At 46.9% G+C, this 23,357-nt stretch overlaps 1 protein-coding gene across 1 annotated transcript in view; it reads right to left on the bottom strand.

Annotated features, from left to right (window-relative positions):
• Positions 1–23,357, bottom strand: part of LOC148116651 (arf-GAP with GTPase, ANK repeat and PH domain-containing protein 1-like) — a 1,231,127-nt gene that overhangs the window by 374,246 nt on the left and 833,524 nt on the right. The window lies entirely within an intron of this gene.

Here is a 23,357-nt window from a genome sequence, read left to right as displayed (position 1 = left end):
AAGGAAAGAAAAGACAGAGGTGGTAGGTTTGAGGAGAAAGATTGCTGTACAATAAAAAAGATGAAAGGGAAGAAAGCCAACCCCAAACAAATATAAAGATATTAAGATAAAGAATGAATTGTTAAACTTTAAAGAATAAAAGAGAACAAATAGCACAGGGAAGAAAGCAGAACTGCCAGCAATAACAGATACCAACTGCACCAGATGTCTAATTGGACTTCCACTTGTTGAACAATTGGGGATCAGAACAGCAGCCTTAAAGCACCCAATTAAATTTCATCAGGTGGGTGGAACATTAATTGGGGGGTTCCCCGCCATCCATATTACAGAACTGGTTAGATTAAAAATCGGGAGACATCATGAACTTATACGATTTATAGTAACTCCAAAAATGTCAGAATCTGTCATACTGGGCCTGGCTTGGCTAGACAAATGGACCCCCACCATCAAATGGGAAGATGGATACTGAAAAATCAGAATAGGGGCTGGCCCATTACCCCCTGCCCCTCCTCCCAAAGTGCAGCCTACCCATAAAGGCCAGCTGCCAAAACCAGCAGCAGCTTGTTCAGACAGGCCTTCAGGCGAACCCCAGATTCCTAACGTATATACAGATTTAGCCAAAACGTTCAGTGAGGAGGAATATAACCTCCTCCCCACTCATTGGCCCATGCATTGCACCATCGAATTAGAACCAGGAGCCAAATTGCCAAAGCCAAGGATGTACTCCATGACACCTGCTGAAATGACCGAGTTGAGGAAGTACATTGACACCAACCTAGCCAGAGGATTCATTGAGCCTGCAAAATCCAGGGTGGCCACCCCCATATTGTGCTGGACTGGCAACCCCATGAACATGTAAGCAACTTCAAAGCTTCCTGGGGTTTGCAAACTTTTACAGACAATTCATCCCCTCCTTTGCTGAGGTTGCCTTCCCCTTGACCGAATTGCTAAAAACCGGTCCGTCTCCCGCTAAGCCAAAACCTAACCAACCCCTAGCTGTCAAATGAATGAACTGTCAAAAATCCTTTGAACAATTAAAATGCCTATTCGCAGTGGAGCCAATCCTACAGCACCCTGACCCAAATAAGCCATTTGTGGTTCAGGCGGACGCAAGTGATGTAGTGGTGGTTGCTGTTCTACTGCAAAGAGACGCCCAAAACAATCTAATGCTGTGTGCTTACGTATCGAGAAAGTTAAAAGACACTGAGCACAGATGGGCGGTATGGAAGAAAGAGGCTTTTGCGGTGCGATGGGCTCTCCTATCCTGGAGACACTTCCTAGAGGAGGTTAATGAGCCTTTTGAAGTATGGTCTCACCACAAAAACCTCAAGGCACTGAAGATCCCGAGGAAGCTTTCCCCCAAGCAGGTTCACTGGGCCCAGTATTTCAAACGCTTTAACTTTAACCTGAAATACATTCTGGGCAGGGGCGGGGGACTGTTAGCTGATGCTCTCTCCCTTAAGTCCCAGTTTGACAGCCGACAGGAAGAGATAGTTCATGCCATGATCTTAGAAACTCAGCCAACAGTCCAAGCCCATACCAGAGCACAAATGTGCCATGGTTCCAACCTCCCCGAAGACAAGTTGACAGCAGAGCTAAAAGCGGCGCTCTCAACTGATTACTTGTTCAAGGAAAACTAGACGGACCTAACCCTAAGAGAGGGGTTGGCATGGAAGGGGAGTAAGATTTATGTGCCCAACAGCATGCGACTCCTGGTGCTAAAGAGGAGTCATGATTCTCGACTAGGGGGCCACTTTGGATTTTTAAAACCCCCCCATTTGACTAGAAGACAATTCTGGTGGCCAAAGATGAAAGCTGATGTGGAAGACTATGTGAAAAGCTGCGCCACTTGTGCCACCATGAAATCCAGACCAGGGAAGCCCCCTGGACTTCTCCAGGTTGTGAACCGAAACCACCAAGCCCTGGGAGGAGATTGCAATGGACTTCATAGTGGAGCTCCCTGACAGTGGAAGGAACAAGGTGATTTGGACTGTCATTGATTTATTCTCCAAGCAAGCGCACTTCACTGCCTGCAACAGACTACTATCAGCCAAGAAACTGGCAAAGCTTTTTGTGAAACATATCTACAGATTACATGGGGTTCCAAGGAGAATAATATCAGATCACTGGATCCAATTTACTGCTAAGTTCTGGAAAGAGTTCCTATGGTCCATTGGGTCACCCCAGGAGCTTAGCTCAGCTTTCCACCCATCGCCTAATGGATCAGCTGAAAAATTGATCTCAATGGTGTTCAACCATTGAACCATAACACACACAACCATAACACACATTAGATGTTATGTAAATTATGTAAATTATGAACAAGAAAATGGCAGACTTACTACCATTCGCAGAAGTGGCTTATAATAATGCAGTACACAGCAGTACTGGGTTGACTCCTTTTCAGATAACTACGGGTCCAATGGATTTTGTGCCGATGCCTGAGTTGCCTAGAGAGCCTCCCACTTCCATGTCCCTAACAGAATGGATGACCTCATTGAAAAGGGGTTGGGAGAATACTAAGAAAGCTTTAGCTGAATCAGCAGAAAAATATAAGGCCCAGGCCAACAAACGCCGGTCTCTCCAATCACCTTTCCTAATAGGAGATAAGGTGTATTTGTCAACCAAGTACCTAAGATTGAGGTTACCTAGCAAGAAGTTTGGACCCAAATTCATAGGTCCCTTCCCTATAGTGAAAGTGATTAACCCAGTGACTGTCCAACTTAGCCTCCCTCGTCTATTAGGGAAAGTACACCCAGTTTTCCACAGTAGCTTATTGAAACCAGCAAGAGAATCTAACTTAAGGCCCTTGCCAGCTGCTCCCCCCATTCCTTTGGTAGTGCAAGGGGAGACTCATTATGAAGTGAAGAAGATCCTTGACTCTAGACTATAAAGGGGTCGCTTACAATATTTGGTACACTGGAAAGGATACCCGTTATCTGAAGCTACTTGGGTGAAAAGTTGGGATGTGAATGCTGATACTCTAGTGAAGCAATTTCATTATAAATTCCCTGAGAAATCAAAAGGTCCACCTGGGGGGGGGGAGAGGGGGTTAAGGGGTCCTGTACAAGGTGTTAAGCCTTCTTTTGTGTTTTGTCTGTTTTATTTTTCAGGATGTGTTTTTTTTCTGCAGGGGGGGATGCCTGTCAGCGTTGGAAGCCATATTAGGCCGGAAGCTTCCATGTTGCCACCTTCTCATGTGTGGGAAAGTAGGAGGGGGGATTTAGTAGAGGGGTTGCTTGTAGACATAACAGCATTCTTCCTGTTGGTCAAGGTCAGGGCGATCCGGCATCTGGAGAAGGAGTGGTCGGAGTGCTGAGTCAAGATGGGACAGATGTTGATTGGAGCATGTGATCAGCTGAGGAGTGAGGGGATGGTTTTGGGGGTTTTGATTTACTGAGGGAAAACCCGGACCTTTCAGATTCAGGTTTTCCCAGATGTGCCCGTTTACCTATTCTAGTAAAGAGAACTTTGGAAAATGCTTGCTTCTGCATCTTTACTCAGAGTTGGGGTTTTCTGGAACGCTGACACATGTTAACATTCATAGTCCATGAGAGGTCCTTCAAGATATAAATGCGCAAAAATTTAAAACTACCAACCCTCGCCACCTCCTCACCATTTATGTACAATGGTAAATGTACATCTCTCTTCCTCCTGAAGTCAATTATAAGTTCTTTAGTTTTTTTGGTGTTAAGTGTAAAATTATTGTCAGCCATTGTACTTCCTTTCTGTAAGCAGACTCATTGTTCTTATTAATGAGCCCCACCACTGTTGTGTCATCCGCAAATTTAATAATTTAATCTATAATCTATCTTCCAAAGTGTTAGTAATTCCCCTTGATGTCTGCAAATTTGATGAGCTCCCCTTCAATTCTCTCATCTAGGTTATTTATTAATATGTTGAAGAGTACTGGGTCCAAGACAGAACCTAGTGTGATGACTCCCCTAGATGCTTCCCCAGATACCTCTCTAGATGTCAGTTCAGATGAGGATGAACCAGTCCTAGGCATGTCAGGAGGAGAGTTGGTCAATAGCTCCAAGCAGCCACCTGAGAGTGAATTGGCTGAAGCACAGCTACAGCAGGACAGGCCTAAGCTTCAGGTAGGAAAAGCACACAGCTGCAGCTGGTTAGCGATGAGGAGGAGGAATTGCCATCTGCACCTGCTCCAAGAACACATAGGGCAGAGAAAAGGCAGGAGCAGTGAAGGTTAGCCTGACTACTTGTGAGGAGGCAGCCTCATCCCTCTTCATGGATTGCACCAGAAGTTGGCTATTTAGCACAGCAGACAGATGGAGATGAGGCTGGGAACAATGTGTTCATATCCTAGCTGTGTATTTCCTGGTCATTGTGATTCCTGCCTTGCTTTGGATTGATACCGTGCCTTGAGTTTGAATCATGCCATGTGAACTCTGGATTTTTCTTGTCTCATGAATCCTCTTGTGTTGTGGATTTAATTTTGCCTGATGGATTTGTCTTGTTTGGGAAACTTTCAAGTGCCTTATGGACTCATTGGCCATTGTGCTGTGGCATTGGTATGTTTTGGCTGGATTTAATTGGGACAGTTCTGGGTTTTAGAAAAGGGAATTCCTGGGGAATATTAATAAACTATTATGTTTGTATGCGAGTGAGCAGGACAACACACTTGAGGTGTGCTTGAGTAGTAGCTATACACCTCTTACTTTTAAGAATAAATGAAGTTAGGAAGTTCAGTTTGTTACCATATCCATAAGCAAATGGAATTTTAAAGTGGAGTGGGGAATATGATTGATCTTGAAATTTAGCTTTCCTCACCTTTATTAAATCACTTTTTCCCTGAAAATAATTTGTATTTTAAAATGTCTATTTCTTAACATGCTTCAAAACTTTTATCTTGTGACACCCAGGCTTTGAAACTTCATCTCCCCAGAGTTTACACTGGTTCTGGTTCTGCTGGTCTTTCACAAGGCCTCAAAAACATGGTTTGGTCCCTGAATTTGGGATCCAGATATAAGATAGGGGCTTTGCTCCAGTGGTGGATTTCAAAATTTTTTACTACCGGTTCTGTGGGTGTGGCTTGGTGGCCGTGGCTTAATGGGCGTGGCATGGGAAGGATACAGTAAAATCTCCATTCCCACCCTACTCCAGGGGAAGGTTACTGCAAAATCCTCCCAATCAGCTGGGACTCAGGAGGCAGAGAATAGTTGGGGGTGGGGCCAGTCAGAATTTTTACTACCGGTTCTCCGAACTACTCAAAATTTCCACTACCGGTTCTCCAGAACTGGTCAGAAGTTGCTAAAACCCACCTCTGCTTTGCTCCCCAAGTTTCTAGTGGTGAGACCCTGTTCCTAAAGCTGGGCTCACAGGATCAGTTGGAATGTGTTCTGTCCCCGTCGCATGCACACACACAAACAGACAGCCAGGAGTTAATGTCAACTTGCAAAGCTTTCAAGTTGCCATGAGCAGGAGGGAGGGAGAATTGATAGAGCTGATTGACTAACTGAAGTTACATTCCATACATGCTTCCTGACTGCAATCAGAGGGAGGGTGTTAAATTTCAAACAGTCAGGAATTTCTTTAAGATAACAGACTTGGCAGCGAACCATGAACTGCCTGCCAAGAGATTTTACTCACTAAGGGAAGTTTTTTCTCCTCAGTCCGATATACCAAATTAATTCCACAAAGCAAAGAATTGTCAAAGTCCAGTCCGAAGAAATCCAAAAAGAGATTCTAACAGGGTTCTAGAAACACGATATGACTTCCGAGCTTTTCAATTTGTCCATCACAAGGCCTGAATAGCTGACACACCCCCTTTTATCCCTTGTGGGGTGTGGTCCAGTGACTCAGCTCAATCTCTGGCCCGCCCACGCCTCTTTCTCTGCTGCACGCACTTATCCTTCCGACACTGTCTGGGATCCAGCCAAAACTCATCCCCCTCGCTCTCTATCTGCGGCTGCTCCGAAGTGCCTTGCTCCTGGCATATCTCTTGGCCTTTGGAGGAAACCTGAGGCATTGCCAGAGAGGAGGGTCCTGGAGAGGGAGGCCTTGCCAAATCCTCTCCTTCACCTTCTGAGTCCTCTCCCTCTGTTAGGACAGGCTCGGGGGTCGGAGTCACAACAGAATGTTGCTACTGTACCAGTCTCCGTGCTGCCTAGCAATCTCTCTGTCTTAACTACTGGAGGCCATCTCAGGGCTGGTGTTGGAGTTTTCCAGACTTACAGCTCTGGAAGACTTCAACATGCCAACCCTGGGTGTGGCCTCAGAATTGACCCAGGAGTTCATGACCACTATGGCAGCCACAGGCCTATCCTAAATCATCTCGTCTCTGACTCAAGACAGTGGTTACACACCATATATAATTTTCTAGTCACAGCAATGGCAACAGGATCTGGTGGGGGAACATAACATTATATCCCCTGTCATGCTCAGATCAGACCCTGATGTGTCGTTGAGATTTTCCTTTAATGGCTCCCTCTGCAGGGAGTCTGGCCCCATTGGGATGGTCCACCTTTGGTGACTGATGGATCCAATTGGGTTCCAGAGGGAACTGGGGGACATCCTGGAAGTTTGGCTCTGCTGAAACCTTGGTGATGTCCTGGAATTAAAGGGTGGCCAGGACTCTGGACAGCATTGTGGCTATGCAGCCTCTCTTGACTCATTGCTCCCAACTCTCCCTGTGGTTCACAGAGGAGCTGTGTGTCCTGAAAAGAGTTAAGAGATACCTAGAGTGCTGTTTGAGGAAAATAAAGGATGGCTCTGACCAAACACAACTTAGACGCACTATTGAGGCCTATCACGTGGCAGTAAGAATGATGAAACAGCATTATTTTCCCACTCTTATCGAGTCTGCAGAGTGTCACCCCACCTAGTTACCCAGTTCCTTTTGGGACAGGAGAGCTTGGTTGATCATCTCCAGGGTCACAACTAAGAGTTTGTTCAAAACCTGATGGACAAAGTCACTTGGATTCATTTCCAGCTAGGACACATGCATGGTAAAGGTCCTTGTGAGATGCCCACGTATAGTCTTGCCTGGTTAACTGGGAACAGTTTGATCCTTGATCTCCCAGCCTTTAATACCATCAATCATGGTATCCTTTTGGGCTGGCTGTGGAGTTTGGAGCTGGGTGGCTTAGTTTTATGTTGGTTTGGCTCTTTTCTTCAAGACCAGTGCCAATAGATGGTGATAGGGAGTGAGATGTACAGCCCATAGTCACTCCTTTGTGGTGTGCCACAGAGCTGAGTACTCTCTCCACTCCTTTTTAACATCTATATGAAGCCAATGGGTGAGATCATTGACCACTATGGGTTGAGGTATCATCAATATGCTGATGATATTCAATTTTATATCTCCACCCTTGATGATCCAAGTGATGCTGTTGCCACCCTCTTGCAGTGCCTGGAGGCTGTGGGGGCCTGAATGGGGAAAACAGGCTTTGGCTGAACCCTGGCAAGATTGAATGACTTTGAATGTACAGAGCTGAAAGTTGTAGGATTTAATCAATTTAGTTCTGGATGGGTTTGCACTATCCCAGGCAGATCCAGTTTGCAACTTGGGGATTCTCCTGAACCAGTGGTTTCTGCTCAAAATTGCTGCCTGCAATTACTGCAGGTTCGAATCTCGCCAAGGCTCAAGGTTGACTCAGCCTTCCATCCTTTCTAAGGTAGGTAAATTGAGGACCCAATTGTGGGTCCTGACTTTGTATAAATATACAAAAGGATGAAGGCTATTGCTTAGCGCATTGTAAGCCGCCCCGAGTCTCCAGAGAAGGGCGGCATATAAATCAAATTTAAAAAATAAAATAAAAGAGCAGGTGGCAGTCGCAGCTAGGAGAGCCTTACATAACTTTGGTTGGTGCACCAGTTGCAGCCTTTCCCTATTCGAGTCCTGGTCAAAGGATTGCTGCAATGTACTCTATATGGAGCAGGTCTAGGCCAACTCACCATGGCCAACTCACTGCTGCTAACTCACCTCCACCAACTCACTATCAACTCGCTGCAGGGACAACATGACACAACCAACTCGCTGCAGGGACAACTCCCCGTGGAAGCCGGATGAGTGAGTAGATGGGCAGAGCATGCAGGGTACAGTGAGAGGATAGACAGCACCACCAGCAGTAGTAGCAGCTCCCATGGTGAGTTGTCCCTGCAGCGACTTTGCTGTGTCAAGATGTCTCACAGCGAGTTGGTACTGGCGAGTTGGCCGAGGCGAGTCGACAGTGGTGAACTGACAACAGCAAGTTGGCTGCAGTGAAATTGTCCCATTCTGACATGGGGCTACCCTTGAAGCTTCAATCAGTGCAAGGCGTGGCAGCACAGGCAGTTCTTGGGGTTCCTGGGATGACCCCATTTTAACCACTCCTCTGCGAACTGCACTGGCTGCTGTTCTGCTTCTGAGTGCAATTCAAGGTATTGGTTATTGTTAGATCGGCGCAGGAATGGAAGACGCGACCAGCTCGTTACATTAGTAACTTTATTGAGAACAAGAAACAGTAGCAAGACTGGCTGTGCGCTGCCGGAGCTCTCCTTATATTCGCTCCGGCAGTCGCACCGCCCCTGACAGCGATTCAAACTTTCCCGCCCGATGGCTGGCAGCCAATCCGGGCGGATGTCCTTATAAGGACATAACAGTTATTATCTTAAAGCCCTGCGTGGCATGGGTCCAGGTTACTTGAGGAACACCATTAGGACTGGCCCACCCCACTCACCAGCAGAGGAGGCATGCTGAAGGCCCAGTTAGGAGTCCAAGGGAAAGGCCTTCTCTGCCATGGTTCTTGCCCTTTGGAACATCTTAACATGCCCCCCCCCATCCCACCCCCAATGATCAGGGAACTCAGCTTGGATCGTCAGAGCATTTAAAAGAAAACAAGGGTTTTTTTCTTTTAAATGCTATGACGATCCCAGCTGAGTTTTAAAAAAGCCTCTGCCGATCAGGGAACTCAGCTGGGATCGTCAGAGCCTTTTGAAAACAGTTTTTTACAACCTCTTAGCCGAAGAAGTTGTAGAAAAAATGGTTTTAAAAGAAAAAAAAATTGCCCATGCCCACCCAGTCACATTACCCCCACCACCATCAAGCCACGCCCACAGAACCGGTAGTAAGAAATTTTAAATTTCACCCCAGAAGCTACCCAAAGTCAGTTTGTTACGAGATGTATGGCAAATAAATTTAATAAATAAATAAAAATAAAATAAATAGACCCTGCTTTTGTTGACTTGTATTAGTTGTTGATTTTTTTTTCTTCAGCTGCTCTTTATGTGTACAATATTTTTTATTGTTAATGTGTTTTATGTGTTTTGTAACTGTTTGCTACTCCGATCCATACAACTGAACTGGATGGCCATATAAATTGGATGAATGAATGAATTAATGTTCTTTTGTGTGGCTCACAACTGCAGGGAGGGAGGAAGGGTGGGCAAGCAAGTATTTTTGGCTGCTAAGAAATAAAGGGGTTCTAAAAGGATTCTAGTGAAGTTTGCTGTTGTTTACAGAACAGAATGTCAATCCTTTCGCAAGCCTTTTGGGATTGTTACTTTTATGGTTTTAGTAAAACCAATTTACTATAGATTTAATGCATTATGTGTATCTGTATCTATATTTTAATTTAATGTATATACATACATACATACATACATACATACATACATACATACATACATACATACATTATATATATTAATACTATGTTTTGTTGCTAAACTTTGGCTGATATTGGGCTTTGATAGTTGCAGAAGAAAAATTGGTTTGTTCAGCTGCATACAATGTGTCCAACCCTGGTATGCTATGCATACAAATTATTTTACTCCAGAATGTTTTTCATTAATTATATTTTTTTCTAATTTAGAACCATTTTATCATTTATACTTTAGTTAAAGTTTAACTTAGTTAAAGTTATATTTAGCTTCCTAAATATACAATATCTACAATTTGCTGTATTTATTTGTTTGCTTGTTTCCTGCCTTTATTATTTTAATAAATAACTTAAGGATGTGAACATACTAATACTCCTTCCTCCTCCTATTTTCCCTACAACATTATCATTATTTTTGGTGTTTTTAAATGGTTTTTTCTTTAAAAGTGCCACTATAGTTTTTGAGATTTCATTTAGTTTTTAACCTTATGGATTTTCCATTGCTAAATGACAGTCATAAAGCACAATATCAAGTGACTGCTACTACTTAGCAATGGACCAGTACTTATGATTCTTATTGTTAAACAAATCACCGTGGGTGATTTGAGAACATCATGTTGTCACCATTTTTGATCTCCTGCCAGTTTCCCGGTTAACTTTGCTCATAGAAAGCTAGCAAAAAAGTCACAAATGACAATCCTGTAACCACAGGAATGCTGTAACCTATGTATGAGGACTGGTTGTAAATACCAGTCATTCAACACTGTCATAAGTTCAGCAATCATATAAATGATTTCAAAATCAGTGGTCGTTAAGCAAGGACATATGGAAATCTGAATGTTATAAAATCCAATCATTTCCATTATCATTTTCTTCATTTCTGTAGTTTAAGTTAATCTTGTTGCAGTTTTTACAGAGACTAAAATGACCTATTTTTGTGTTTTATTTGTTCCAGAAAAAGAAAAAGCACTTTTACAAGAAAACCTATTTTTCTCTTTTTAATCATATTTGCTACCTTTTCCTCCCATAAATTTATTTTTTTCATTCAATAACTTTTCAGTACTTTATGAGCACTAAAATGAAATAATCTGATGAATGTGGGAAATGGAGTCACTTAACCATAATTACTAGTGGCAGCCATTTTTTTCTAAGAGATTGCCATATACATAGGACAAGAACAATACAAGATCGAATCTGGGTTGGTTACCAGGAGGACCAGAGATTTACTCTTCTGAGCTTTCAGACTCATGCTGGAGCCCACCTTCAGGGAATGTCTTTCTACTGGGAACAAAAAGTCTGAAAGCTCAGAAGAGTAAATCTGTAGATGACCAACCCGGTGACCAACCCAGATTCAATCTTGCATCATTATCCTGGGACATATGTATTTTCTGTTACAAGTAAATGCCTAACTGTGTATACACCATTGCATAGACTGACCCACTGATCCCTCCTCCCTCACTTAGCCCTTCCCATAACCCCTCCTTACCTTGACTCCACCTCCTCCATATATAAAGGCTGTGCGCAGAAGTCCAGAACCAGTTCCAAATGAGTTTACCTGAATAGAAAGAAATTGAGTAAATAAATACATTGAACTCAAAGCCTATCGTGTCTGTGATTATTGGGCAAGATCCTTGGAAAACTTACTTATCAAAATGGCAGCAGAGGACGGTTATGCCCAATAAACAGAACCAAAATCGGAAATGGAAGGAAGGATGAACACAAGGTCCACCACCAGGCTGATGGCAGAGATGGAGGAACTGGACCAGACAAACAGAAGCGTGAGGCCAAAAGAAAGTGCAGCCAGGCACGCCAGAGACAGATCACCCGAGAGAGATGAACTGAAGGACACCATACAGAAAATGATAGAAGCCTCCATAAGCAAGGATGAACTCATCGCGAAGCTCCGGGACCTTCTAGATGACCAGGGAGCAGCGATGAGCCCCCAGGAGCAAGACCACGAGGCTGCCAGGCTGGTAAGACAGAGATACCCCCTGGCAGAGGCCCAAGAGCCAAACGGTTCCATTTTCGTGCCATGCTCCGGGCGGCCATCTTGGGATGGCCACCGACCAATAGGGAGCCAGGATTCAAATCCAATGGCGGGAAATGAAAGAAACCCCAGAACAAATGGGGGAACAGCCAAAGGCACCCCAGAAGGGACACACCAAGGCATCTGGAGCTCGCCTCCCGAGCTCGAAGCCAGAAAGACACCCGAGGCCCCAGCAGCCACAATAGGCCCTGCACGCAACCCCTTCACGCCAGCCATGCACCCCAGAGACACCGCCGCGAACCGAGGGGGCTACGGGGGGGCCATCGATGATAGCACACACCCCCAGATACTCCACACGATGACCAACCCCCACGAAGACAACTGCAGGGCACCAACCATGCTTGAATCATGCAGATGGCAGGACTCGAACCCAGCACCCGCAGCACCAAACATAAGAGGCCCGAGGGGAAGAGGCCACACCTGCTACTCAACCCCCATGCGGCCTCCGCCCGGCCTACTCACGTGCCCAGGGACCAGCAATCAAGGATCGGGGCCCACCACAGCCACCACGCCTCAGAACCCCAGAAGTCCTCGACTTACGACCGCCTCGCCTCCTCGCCTCTCTCCAGCCCCCTGCATGGATCCGGACGCCCAGCGATGGATGCCTGCCTCCAGAGATGAAGCCGGACACCCCCGGAGTGAGATGGGACCCCCAACTGGAGGCCTAGGCCGAGGCCTAAGAGCAGCAACAGCCAGCTACTCCCCCATCGGCTACAGTAGCGAAATGGGCCTCGCACGTGCTCAGTTGGCTCCAGCAAGAAGAGAAGGAGGGAACATAAATCCAAGTCTGTGCAGAGCTGCAAACTGCATACCCAAGCCATATTGTGAGTTCCCTCACCTGAGACACCATGGGCAGCAACAGACTGTGAGTAATTCATCACACAACTCAGGGAATTTACCAGCTAACTTTCCCACTCTTAAATTAGACGGATCGAACCTCATGCAGTGGAATCACCAACTCCAGGTTTTATTTTTAAAAGAGGATCTATTGTTTTTAGTTGATGACCCCCCCACAAAACCTTGGACTTTAGAAACAGATTGCTTGCATCACAGGGCTTACTATTTAATTATAGCAAGTATCCCACCAGGTGTATACCCCAGCCTAAGCCATTATCTGACTGTGTCTGAGATACAGCAGAGAATATTTAATCTGTTCTATAGTAAAAGCGCTGCCACCACAGCAAGGATATCCAGGGAATTCCACTCTGCCAGGCATAAAGCGGGGACTCCCATGGGTGAACATATACTGAACCTGAATGCCACAAGGACTGAACTGATACAAAGGGGGGAGGATATATCCGAAGAGAGCATGAAGAGCATAGTCATCAACTCCCTGGACTCCAGCTGGGACAATTTTATAATGCAGCTGGATAGCATAGGCTTAGGCCACCTCACACTCGAGTCACTGACAAATAGGATAATAGCAGAAGATAGCTTAAGGAGGGACCGCTCCATCAGCCGCAGGGACAGCAGGCCAACTAAGAAAGTTGAGTTCCAAACTAGGAACCTAGACTACCCAGAATGCTTCACTTGTGGCTCAAAGAATCACTACAAACGGGATTGCCCAAGAAACTCAAGGGGAAGGGACCACACCTACCAAAGGGAAAGGGAAGGCAGGAAGCCAGGGCTCCCCGATAGATCCCCATCAGACAACAGATACAGGCGCAGAGACTCCCCCGACCCAAGGAACAGAAGGGGAAGTAGGGACAGCTCTAGGGAGAGCCGACCAGGGTCCATGTATGGGATCGGGGAGAACATACACACACACTCACAAACCAGAGAAGGAGAAACATGGCTCATCGACTCGGGAGCCACCAACCACACAACTCATGACATAAAGATACTGACCTCATTCACAAAGGAAAACTACCACATTAAGGTGGCCAATCAAAACAAGGTCCTAGTGACAGGGAGAGGAAACACGTTCATAAGTGGAATAGGCAAAGTAGAGGGGGTATTACTCATACCCGAAATACCCCACAACATTTTAGCACCGCTTAAACTGAGCAAGGACATGGGCATAGAGACCACCTTCAAAGAGGGAGAAGCCTACCTGACCAGAGACAGGGAAAGCATCGGCAAAATAGTCATTAATGGAGGGCTAACATACCTCCACCCTAAAAAGAATAACCAGACCCAAGTTATCGCCCAACTAGAAAACACTGAGAATAAAGTCAACACACATGTTGAGGCAGAGGGGGGCAGGGAAGACGACCCCACCGAAGGCAACACGACACACAGAGGGAAATTGCTGATAGGCAAACCCATTCACGATGACTGCGCCCATTTGCTACACAGAAAATTGGGCCATGCCAGCTTCCCAGTCATCCAAAAAATGACAGAATGTACCAGTGATTTGAAAATAAAAAACTGCAAAAACTACTTAGAGTGTTCTATATGTAAATCATCTAAGTTAAAAACCAAACCCAGACCTAGAAAAGCCACCCGTACTACCAATTCTATCTTCCACCTGGTACATATGGACATTGTGGGCCCCATGAAGCCCTCTATAAAATACAAAAGGAGATATTTTCTGACAATAGTAGACGACTACAGCCGCTATGGCTTTGTGTATACCATTAATCATAAAAACGAGGTATTCCAAAAATTTAAAGAGTTTTATAAGAGAGTGGAAACGCAACACAACACAAAGATAAGGCAAATAATGACAGATAGGGGGTCTGAGTTCTTATCGAGGGAATTCTCGAACTGGTCAAAGATGCACGGGATAATACACTACAAGACTTCTCCCTTTTCCGCGTTCCAAAATGGAGTCGCAGAGAAGAGGAATGGAGTCCTACAAACAATGATGAGATGTGCCCTAGAGGATGCGGGGTTAGGACAGCCATTCTGGGCGGAAGCTATCAACTACTCAAATTATACGCTGAACAGACTCTGGTCTAGCGTAATAGGGAAAACACCTTATGAGGTGATGTACGACCGAAAACCAAAGATTGCGCACCTGCACATATTTGGAGTCACGGCGGATGTGCACATCCCCAGGCAACTGAGGCGAAAAGGAGACAAGGTCTCCAGGAGATTAAGGTTCATGGGGTATGAACCAGGCACAAAAGGTTATAGATTCATTGACAGGGACAATAGGTTCATCGTATCCAGAACAGCGGTGTTCCACGAGAACGCCAACTGGTCTAAGATACACCTCAACGAGACACTCATCAGACAGGAAGACACAAACGAATCAAGGGACGAAAGCAAACCCATCACATTAGAAGCAAATACACAAGACAGACAAAGACCAAGACACCATGAGGTAGCCACCAAGGGGTGGAAGGAAGACCACCCCATCATCAAGGTAGACACAGTCACAGAGAAGGAGGCCAAATACATGCACGACACCGACACAAGACCCATGAGACCTATCAGACCCAACAGAAACAAAATGCCCAAGAGGTTTAAAGATTATGTCATGTCCATTCACCCAAATAGAACAACACCCAACTCATACGAAGAAATCATTAGTCTGCCGCAGGTAGAGAGAGATAAGTGGGAGCAAGCTATGGAAAGGGAGATGGCTAGCCTGCGCGAACTGAACGTGTACACCCCCTCTAAGGTCCCAGCCGATAAGACACTCATAGGCACGAAGTGGGTTTTCAAAATCAAGGAACTCGAAGACAACAAGGCCCTCTACAAGGCTAGACTCGTAGCTCAGGGGTTCGCCCAAAGGTATCCAGACGACTACACGGATACCTACTCACCCACAGTTAGGGCAGAAAGTGTCAAAAGCGCCCTAGTAGTTGCATCTATCTTAGGCCTAGAAGTCTACCAATTTGACGTTCAAACCGCATACCTCCATGCGAAGTTAGACAAAGAAATATACGTCAGGGCACCCCCAGGGAAAGGCGCGAAAGAGGGAGTCACTTGGCTACTAAACAAAAGTTTGTACGGTTTAAGACAGTCCGGGAAAAGATGGTATGAATGCCTAGCCAAAACACTCAGGGACATGGGTTTTACCGCCACATCAGCAGACCTCTGCCTCTTCGCCAAGAGGGAGGGCACATCGATCGAATACGCACTCGTTTACGTAGACGACATCCTGTACATGGGGCAGCACAAGCAAAATTGCGATAAATTCGCCAGAGAACTGGGGAAACAATTCACACTCAAGACCCTAGGGAAAGTCAATAAGTATCTAGGAGTACAAATCGAGAAAACAGAGAACGGGTTCAAGGTTTCTCAAAGGGAGAAAATATTAGAACTTGTACATAGATGCAACATGAGGGACGCTAAACCATGTGAAACCCCCATGCAAACAGACTTCTTGAAACATATGCACGAAGAGGGGGAGTCATTTAAGGACAACACCTTGTATAGATCTGTCATTGGATCCCTCCTGTATATTGCCAATTGGACAAGGCCCGATATCAGCTTAGCTGTTAATTTATTATCCAGACATGTCAGTGAACCCAAGGTATACCACTGGGAAGGGGTGAAGCGAATAATCAGGTACCTGAAACATAGCATAGACGCGTACCTATGCCTGGAACCATCCAAATCCAAAAAACCGGCGCTGACCTGCTATGCGGACGCTGACTGGGCAGGTGATACCAAGAGCAGGAAAAGCACATCAGGTTACGTGTTCCTCATCAATAACTGCCCGGTACACTGGTATACTGGCAAACAGAACCTGGTTGCCACATCCACGGCAGAAGCAGAGTACATCTGCCTATCAAAGGCAGCTAACAATTTGGTGTGGTTCGATGACCTGCTCTCTGAAATATGGACTGAACCGGCTTATCCTATAACTATCCACGAGGACAATAAAGCAGCCATAGACATCTCCAACGCAGAAGCAGTGGGTCAGAGGTCCAGACATATCGACATCAAGCATAAGCATGTCAGGCAACTATCAAATGTAGGTTTTATTAGGGCCGTACATTGTGAAACCTCTGAGCAAGTCGCGGACATTCTAACGAAACCATTACCAAACAAGCAACACACATATCTCACATCAAAACTAGGGGTGACCATGCCGGGTACGAATCAACCCCGAATGTTAGGCATTTAGAGGGGGATTTGTTACAAGTAAATGCCTAACTGTGTATACACCATTGCATAGACTGACCCACTGATCCCTCCTCCCTCACTTAGCCCTTCCCATAACCCCTCCTTACCTTGACTCCACCTCCTCCATATATAAAGGCTGTGCGCAGAAGTCCAGAACCAGTTCCAAATGAGTTTACCTGAATAGAAAGAAATTGAGTAAATAAATACATTGAACTCAAAGCCTATCGTGTCTGTGATTATTGGGCAAGATCCTTGGAAAACTTACTTATCATTTTCCTTCATTCGTAAGAACAACACAATTTAATGTTAATTTAATCTAAATTCCTAAGAAAACAAAATAACTGAAGTTACTTTAAAAATAACAGAAAACTGTCAAGATGTTTCAGCACATTCAGCACAAGCTTGAGGCAGAAACAACAGTTCCAAACAGACAAGTAGTTTACAAAAGAACACAATAGTTAAAATGACAATTCTGGATAATTATTGACTTTATGCCAGATGTAGATCGATTGGAAATCAGAAATCACCATCAATTATGCAGTATTATGAATAAACTGGTCCAAGGGTGAGAAAACCTATTCTGTGGCTGTCAAGAATGGATGGTAGGAACAAGAGTACAGAAATGAGTAGGCAACTTGGAAACACAAGATAGAAGGAGAATGTGGGTTGTTCCTCTAATCAGAATAATGTTTGGTTGCTTTTAATAAATGCTTTAACCATAAATTATTCATGTGTGCACATGGGAAAGTAATATATACGGTACCTAAAAGCATGAACAATGTAATTGTTTATAATGAAAATCTGAGTGATTTAATGATAAATACAGATTGGTAACTATATGAATGTGGATCAGACCATTTTTTTTGGCTAACTTTAAAAGTGATTCTTGGGGAAAAGAACCCGATCAAGAAAAGGAAAGAAATGGAAGAAATAAAAATGACAGTAGAAGATCTGCAGTAAAAGAAAGTAAAAATTCTAGATGAGCTTCCTCTCTGTTACATTATGAAAAATTAACAGAAACAGCATTGCTATCACATATTATCTTATAGGTAATCTACTTCATTGATAGACAGCTCCCATTAGAAAATTCCTTATAATGTCACAATTATCAGAATCACTAATTCTGATCCTGCCCTCTCGGGTAACAAAGAAGGTTCAACTGTAAATATCCTTTGACTATCTGAAGACTGAAGTTCTATTTCTCCTCAATCTTTTCTTCTGCAGGCTAAACATTAATATGTTCTGGTTTGTTTACATCCTTTCCAAACTGCAGTGTCCAGAACTGGATACAGCATTCCAAATAGAGATTGATCATATAAAGTACAAGATTAATTTTTATGAACAGGACTATTCATGTTAATATATATCCCAAAATAGCAGTTGCTTTTTAAACTTCTGTAGCAGTTATTGTTTCAGTTGTATGTGTTACTAGCATCTGTTGCATATTTATTTATGTTAGTTAGTTAGTTAGTTAGTTTATTTGATTTGTATACCGCCCTACTCCCGAAGGACTCAGGGCGGTGAACAGCCAACAATAAAATACATAAATACACAAAATTTAAAAACCCGATAAAATCAAATTAAATTATTTGGCCCAGACAAATTAAAATACCCCAATAATTTAAAAACAGATTAAAATTTACGTATTTAAAAAGGGAAGAGATCAGGCCAAGCCCGCTTGATGGAATAAAAAGGTCTTCACAGCACGGCGGAAGGAGCGCAGATCCGGGATCCTCCGTATCTCCGGGGGGAACTCATTCCAGATGGTTGGTGCCCCCACAGAGAAGGTTCTCCCCCTAGGGGCCGCCAGTCAACACTGTTTGGCTGACGGCACCCGGAGGAGTCCCTCTCTATGAGAGCGTACTGGCCGGTGGGAGGCTATTGGTGGTAGTAGGCGGTCCCGTAAATAACCAGGCCCTAAGCCATGGAGCGCTTTAAAGGTGGTAACCAAAACCTTGAAGCGCACCCGGAAGACCACCGGGAGCCAGTGCAGCTCGCGCAGGAGAGGTGTTACATGGGAGCGCCATGTCGCTCCCATTACCACCCACACGGCCGCACTCTGCGCCAGTTGGAGCCTCCGGGTGCTCCTCAAGGGGAGCCCCATGTAGAGAGCATTACAATAGTCCAGGCGGGAGGTGACGAGGGCATGAGTGACCGTGCGTAACGAGTCCCGATCCAGAAAGGGACGCAACTGGCGAATCAGGCGGACCTGATAAAAAATCCTCCCGGTCACGGCCGTCAAGTGCTCTTCTAAAGACAGCCGTGAATCCAGGAGGACGCCCAAGTTGCGAGCCCTCTCCGTGGGGGCCAATGATTCGCCCCCAATAGTCAGTGATGGCGTCAACTGGCTATATCGGGACGTCGGAAACCACAGCCACTCGGTCTTGGATGGGTTGAGCCTGAGCCTGTTCCTCCCCATCCAGACCCATACGGCCTCCAGGCACCGGGACATCACTTCAAGGGCATCGTTGGGGTGATCCGGGGTGGAGATGTACAGCTGGGTGTCATCAGCGTACTGATGGTACTCCACCCTGAAATCACGGATGATCTCGCCCAGCGGCTTCACATAAATGTTGAACAGGAGAGGTGAGAGGACCGACCCTTGCGGCACCCCACATATGAGGGGCCTCGGGGTCGACCTCTGTCCCCCTGTCAACACAGACTGCGACTGGTCAGAGAGAAAGGAGGAGAACCACCGCAACACAGTGCCTCCCACCCCTAACTCTTCCAACCGGTGCAGCATGATACCATGGTCGATGGTATCAAAAGCCGCTGAGAGATCTAACAGGACCAGGACAGAGGAGCACCCCCTGTCCCGAGCCCTCCAGAGATCATCAACCAACGCGACCAATGCCGTTTCCGTGCTGTACCCGGGCCTGAAGCCCGACTGGAACGGATCCAGATACGTTGTTTCATCCAGGTGCTGGGGGAGCTGTTGCGCAACCACACTCTCAACAACCTTCGCCACAAAACGAAGGTTGGAGACCGGACGATAATTTACCAACATTGCTGGGTCCAGGGAAGGCTTCTTGAGGAGAGGCCTCACCACCGCCTCTTTCAAGGCAGCAGGAAAGACACCCTCACCCAGCGAAGCATTTATAATCCCCTGGAACCAGCCTCGTGTCACCTCCCGAGAAGCCAGCACTAACCAGGAGGGACACGGGTCCAATAAACAAGTGGTCGCGTTCAGTCTACCCAGAATCCTGTCCACGTCCTCGGGGGTCACAGGATCAAACTCATCCCAGATAACATTCTCAAGACCTGCCCCAGTCCCTCCCCCTGAGACTATCCAGTCGGAGTCCAGATCTTCCCGAATCTGAGCGATTTTGTCATACAGATATTGAACAAAATCCTCGGCTCTACCCTCCAAGGGGTCCTCCCGCACTTCCTGGTGGAGCAGGGAGCGGGTCACCCTAAACAGGGCGGCCGGGCGATTATCTGATGATGCAATAAGAGCAGCAAAATAGCTACATTTCGCTGCTTTTATCGCCACTAGGTAATTCCTAATATGAGCTCTTACCAGTGTCCGGTCAGATTCAGAAAGACTGGCCCTCCAACTACTCTCTAGGCGTCTTTTCCGGCACTTCAACTCCCTCAGCTCCTCAGTGAACCAAGGAGCTAAATGAGATCGGCGCCGGGTCAGATTCAGAGCTCCAGCGGCCGCCCTATCCCAGGCGGCCACTAGGTCTCCAGTCGAGGCGTGTGCCAGATCCTCAGGGAATGGCCCAAGCTCCATCTGGAACCTATCCGGTTCCATCAGGTGCCTGGGGCGGAACCATCTTACCGGCTCCGCCTCCCTGTGGCGGGGTGTAGCGGTTCGAAGGTCGAGACGAAGGAGAGAGTGATCAGACCATGACAAGGGCTCGGTGACTATATCCCCTATCTCGAGATCACTCAACCACTGTCCAGAGACAAAAACCAGATCCAGCGTGTTTCCCCCCGTGTGGGTAGGGCCATGAATTAACTGGGTCAGGTCCATGGCTGTCATGGAAGCCATGAACTCCCGAGCCACCTCAGATGCCTCACCAACGGACGGCAAGTTGAAATCCCCCATGACCATAAGCCTAGGGGTCTCAACCGCCACCGTGGCGATGACACTGAGTAGCTCGGGCAGGGTTGCTGCCACATGGCAGGGAGCCAGGTGTGTGATCAGCAAACCCATCTGAACCCCGTGGCCCCATTTCACAAGGAAGGATTCACAGTATTTATGTATTTATTTATTTATTTATTAAATTTGTATGCCGCCCTATCTCCAAGGACTCAGGGCGGCTCACACAACGATCGACCAACAACTATTAAAATCAACAAATATACACAAAAAATATAAAAAGTTTTTAAAAAATTTTAAAAATTTAAAATACACTACCCCATCAGTCCAGGCTGGGGGAAATAAATAGCCAGGTTTTCAATTCACGGTGGAAGGTGTTAAGGTCAGGGGCCAACCAGAGCCCCAAGGGAAGTTGATTCCAAAGGGTGGGGGCGCTCACAGAGAAAGCTCTACTCCTGGGGGTCGCCAGCCGACATTGTCTAGCCGACGGCACCCTGAGTAGGCCCTCTCTGTGACAGCACACCGGGCGATGGGAAATTGACGCTGGTTGCAAGTGGTCCGACAAATAGCCTGGGCCTAAGCCATGAAGGGCTTTATAGCTTAACACCAGCACCTTGAACCTCACCTGGAGGGCAACTGGCAACCAATGCAAGCCACACAGGAGAGGTGGATGGGAGTATCGGGACCCTCCCGCAACAACCCACGCGGCCGCATTTTTACCAGCTGAAGCCTCCGGGTGGTCCTCAAGGGCAGCCCCAGGTAGAGAGCATTGCAGTAGTCAATCCGGGAGGTGACTAGCGCATGAGTAACTGTGTGTAGGGCATCTCGGTCCAAGTATGGGTGCAACTGGCGCACCAGGCGAACCTGGGCAAATGCCCCCCTGGTCACGGCTGTGATATGACCCTCCAAACTCAGCCATGAGTCCAGGAGGACGCCCAAATTGCACGCCCTGTCTACGGGGGGCAACACCTCACCCCCAATAGACAGCATTGGAACTTCTTGTTTGGGCCGAGATGCCGGTATCCACAGCCACTCGGTCTTGGCCGGGTTGAGTCGAAGCCTGTTACTCCCCATCCAGATCTGTACCGCTTCCAGGCACCGGGACATCACGTCGATGGCATCACTGGACTGGTTCGGGGTGGATATAAAAAGCTGGGTATCATCAGCATACTGATGATACTCCACCCCAAAACCATGGATAATCTCTCCCAGCGGCTTCATGTAAATGTTGAACAGAAGGGGCAAGAGGACTGACCCCTGGGGCACCCCGCAAGTGAGGGGCCTCATGGCCGACCTCTGTCCCCCTGCCTACACTGCTCGCATACAACCCGAGGTAGGAGGCGAACCACCGTAAAATGGTGCCTCCCACTCCCAACCCCTCGAGGCATCGCAGCAAGATACCATGGTTGATGGTATCAAAAGATCTAATAGGACCAGGACCGAGGAATAACCCCTGTCCCGAGCCCTCCAGAGAGCATCCACCAGCACGACCAATGCCATCTCCGTGCTGTAACCGGGCCTGTAACCTGATTGGCATGGATCTAGGTAATCTGTTTCATCCAGGGCCACCGGAAACTAACGTGCCACCACGCTCTCAACAACCTTCTCCAAAAAACGAAGGTTGGAGACTGGACGAAAGTTGCCCAAAATGGTTGGATCCAAGGCAGGTTTCTTAAGGAGGGGCCTAACCACCGCCTCCTTCAAGGCGGCGGGAAAACTCCCTCCATCCAAGGATGCCGTTATCACTGCCTGGATCCAACTGCGTGTCACCTCCCGAGCTGCATAAATCAGCCAGGAGGGACACGAGTCCAGTATGCAAGTGGTCACACTCAGCTTTGTCATGATCCTGTCCACTTCCTCCGGGGTAACAGGATCGAACTCTTCCCAGATAACAAGACCCGCCGCCTCCTCCCCGTCTGACCCTGCCCAGTCAGAGTCCAAGCCATCCCAAATCTGAGCGATCTTGTCCTGCAGATGATGGCTAAACTTCTCAGCTTGCCCCCGCAAAGGGTCCTCCCCCGCTCTCTGATACAGGAGGGAGCAGGATACCCTAAACAGGGCAGCCTGGCGATTATCTGCGGATGCGATGAGGGCGGAGAAGTATGTACGCCTCCAGGTAAGACTGTGTGAACGGTCTTAGCTGGGCTCGGTCAGATTCGGAACGACTAGTCCTCCAACAGCTCTCTAGGCCTCTTCTCCTGCGCTTCATCCCCTGAAGCTCCTCAGTGTACCAAGGGGCAAGTCGGGGTCTGCCCCGGGTCAGAGGCTTCAAAGGCACAACACGGTTGAGAGCCCCAGTGGCCACCCTATCCCAGGCCTCCACCAGGGTCTCGACCAGGACGTGGGAGAGAGAGAGAGGGATCATCCCAAGCTCCGTCTGCAACCTCTCCGGGTCCATCAGGTGCCTGGGGCAGAACCAGATGGTCGGTTCTGCATCCCAGCAATGTGGGGTGGCACCCTGGAAGATTGAGTGTGTGCCCTCCCTCATGAGTCGGTCCCTGAATAATCTGAGTCAGGTCCATGGCCGCCATGGATGCCATGAACTCCCGAACCACCCCTGACCCCCAGCCCAGGGAAGGCAGGTTGAAGTCACCCAGCACTATAAGTCTGAATCATCTAGTGTGAATCATCTTGA

This window comes from Pantherophis guttatus, chromosome 1, assembly GCF_059756535.1.
Source record: "Pantherophis guttatus breed Tessera chromosome 1, ASM5975653v1, whole genome shotgun sequence".
Classification (NCBI taxonomy): domain Eukaryota; kingdom Metazoa; phylum Chordata; class Lepidosauria; order Squamata; family Colubridae; genus Pantherophis; species Pantherophis guttatus.
This window is presented reverse-complemented; position numbering and strand designations above follow the sequence as displayed.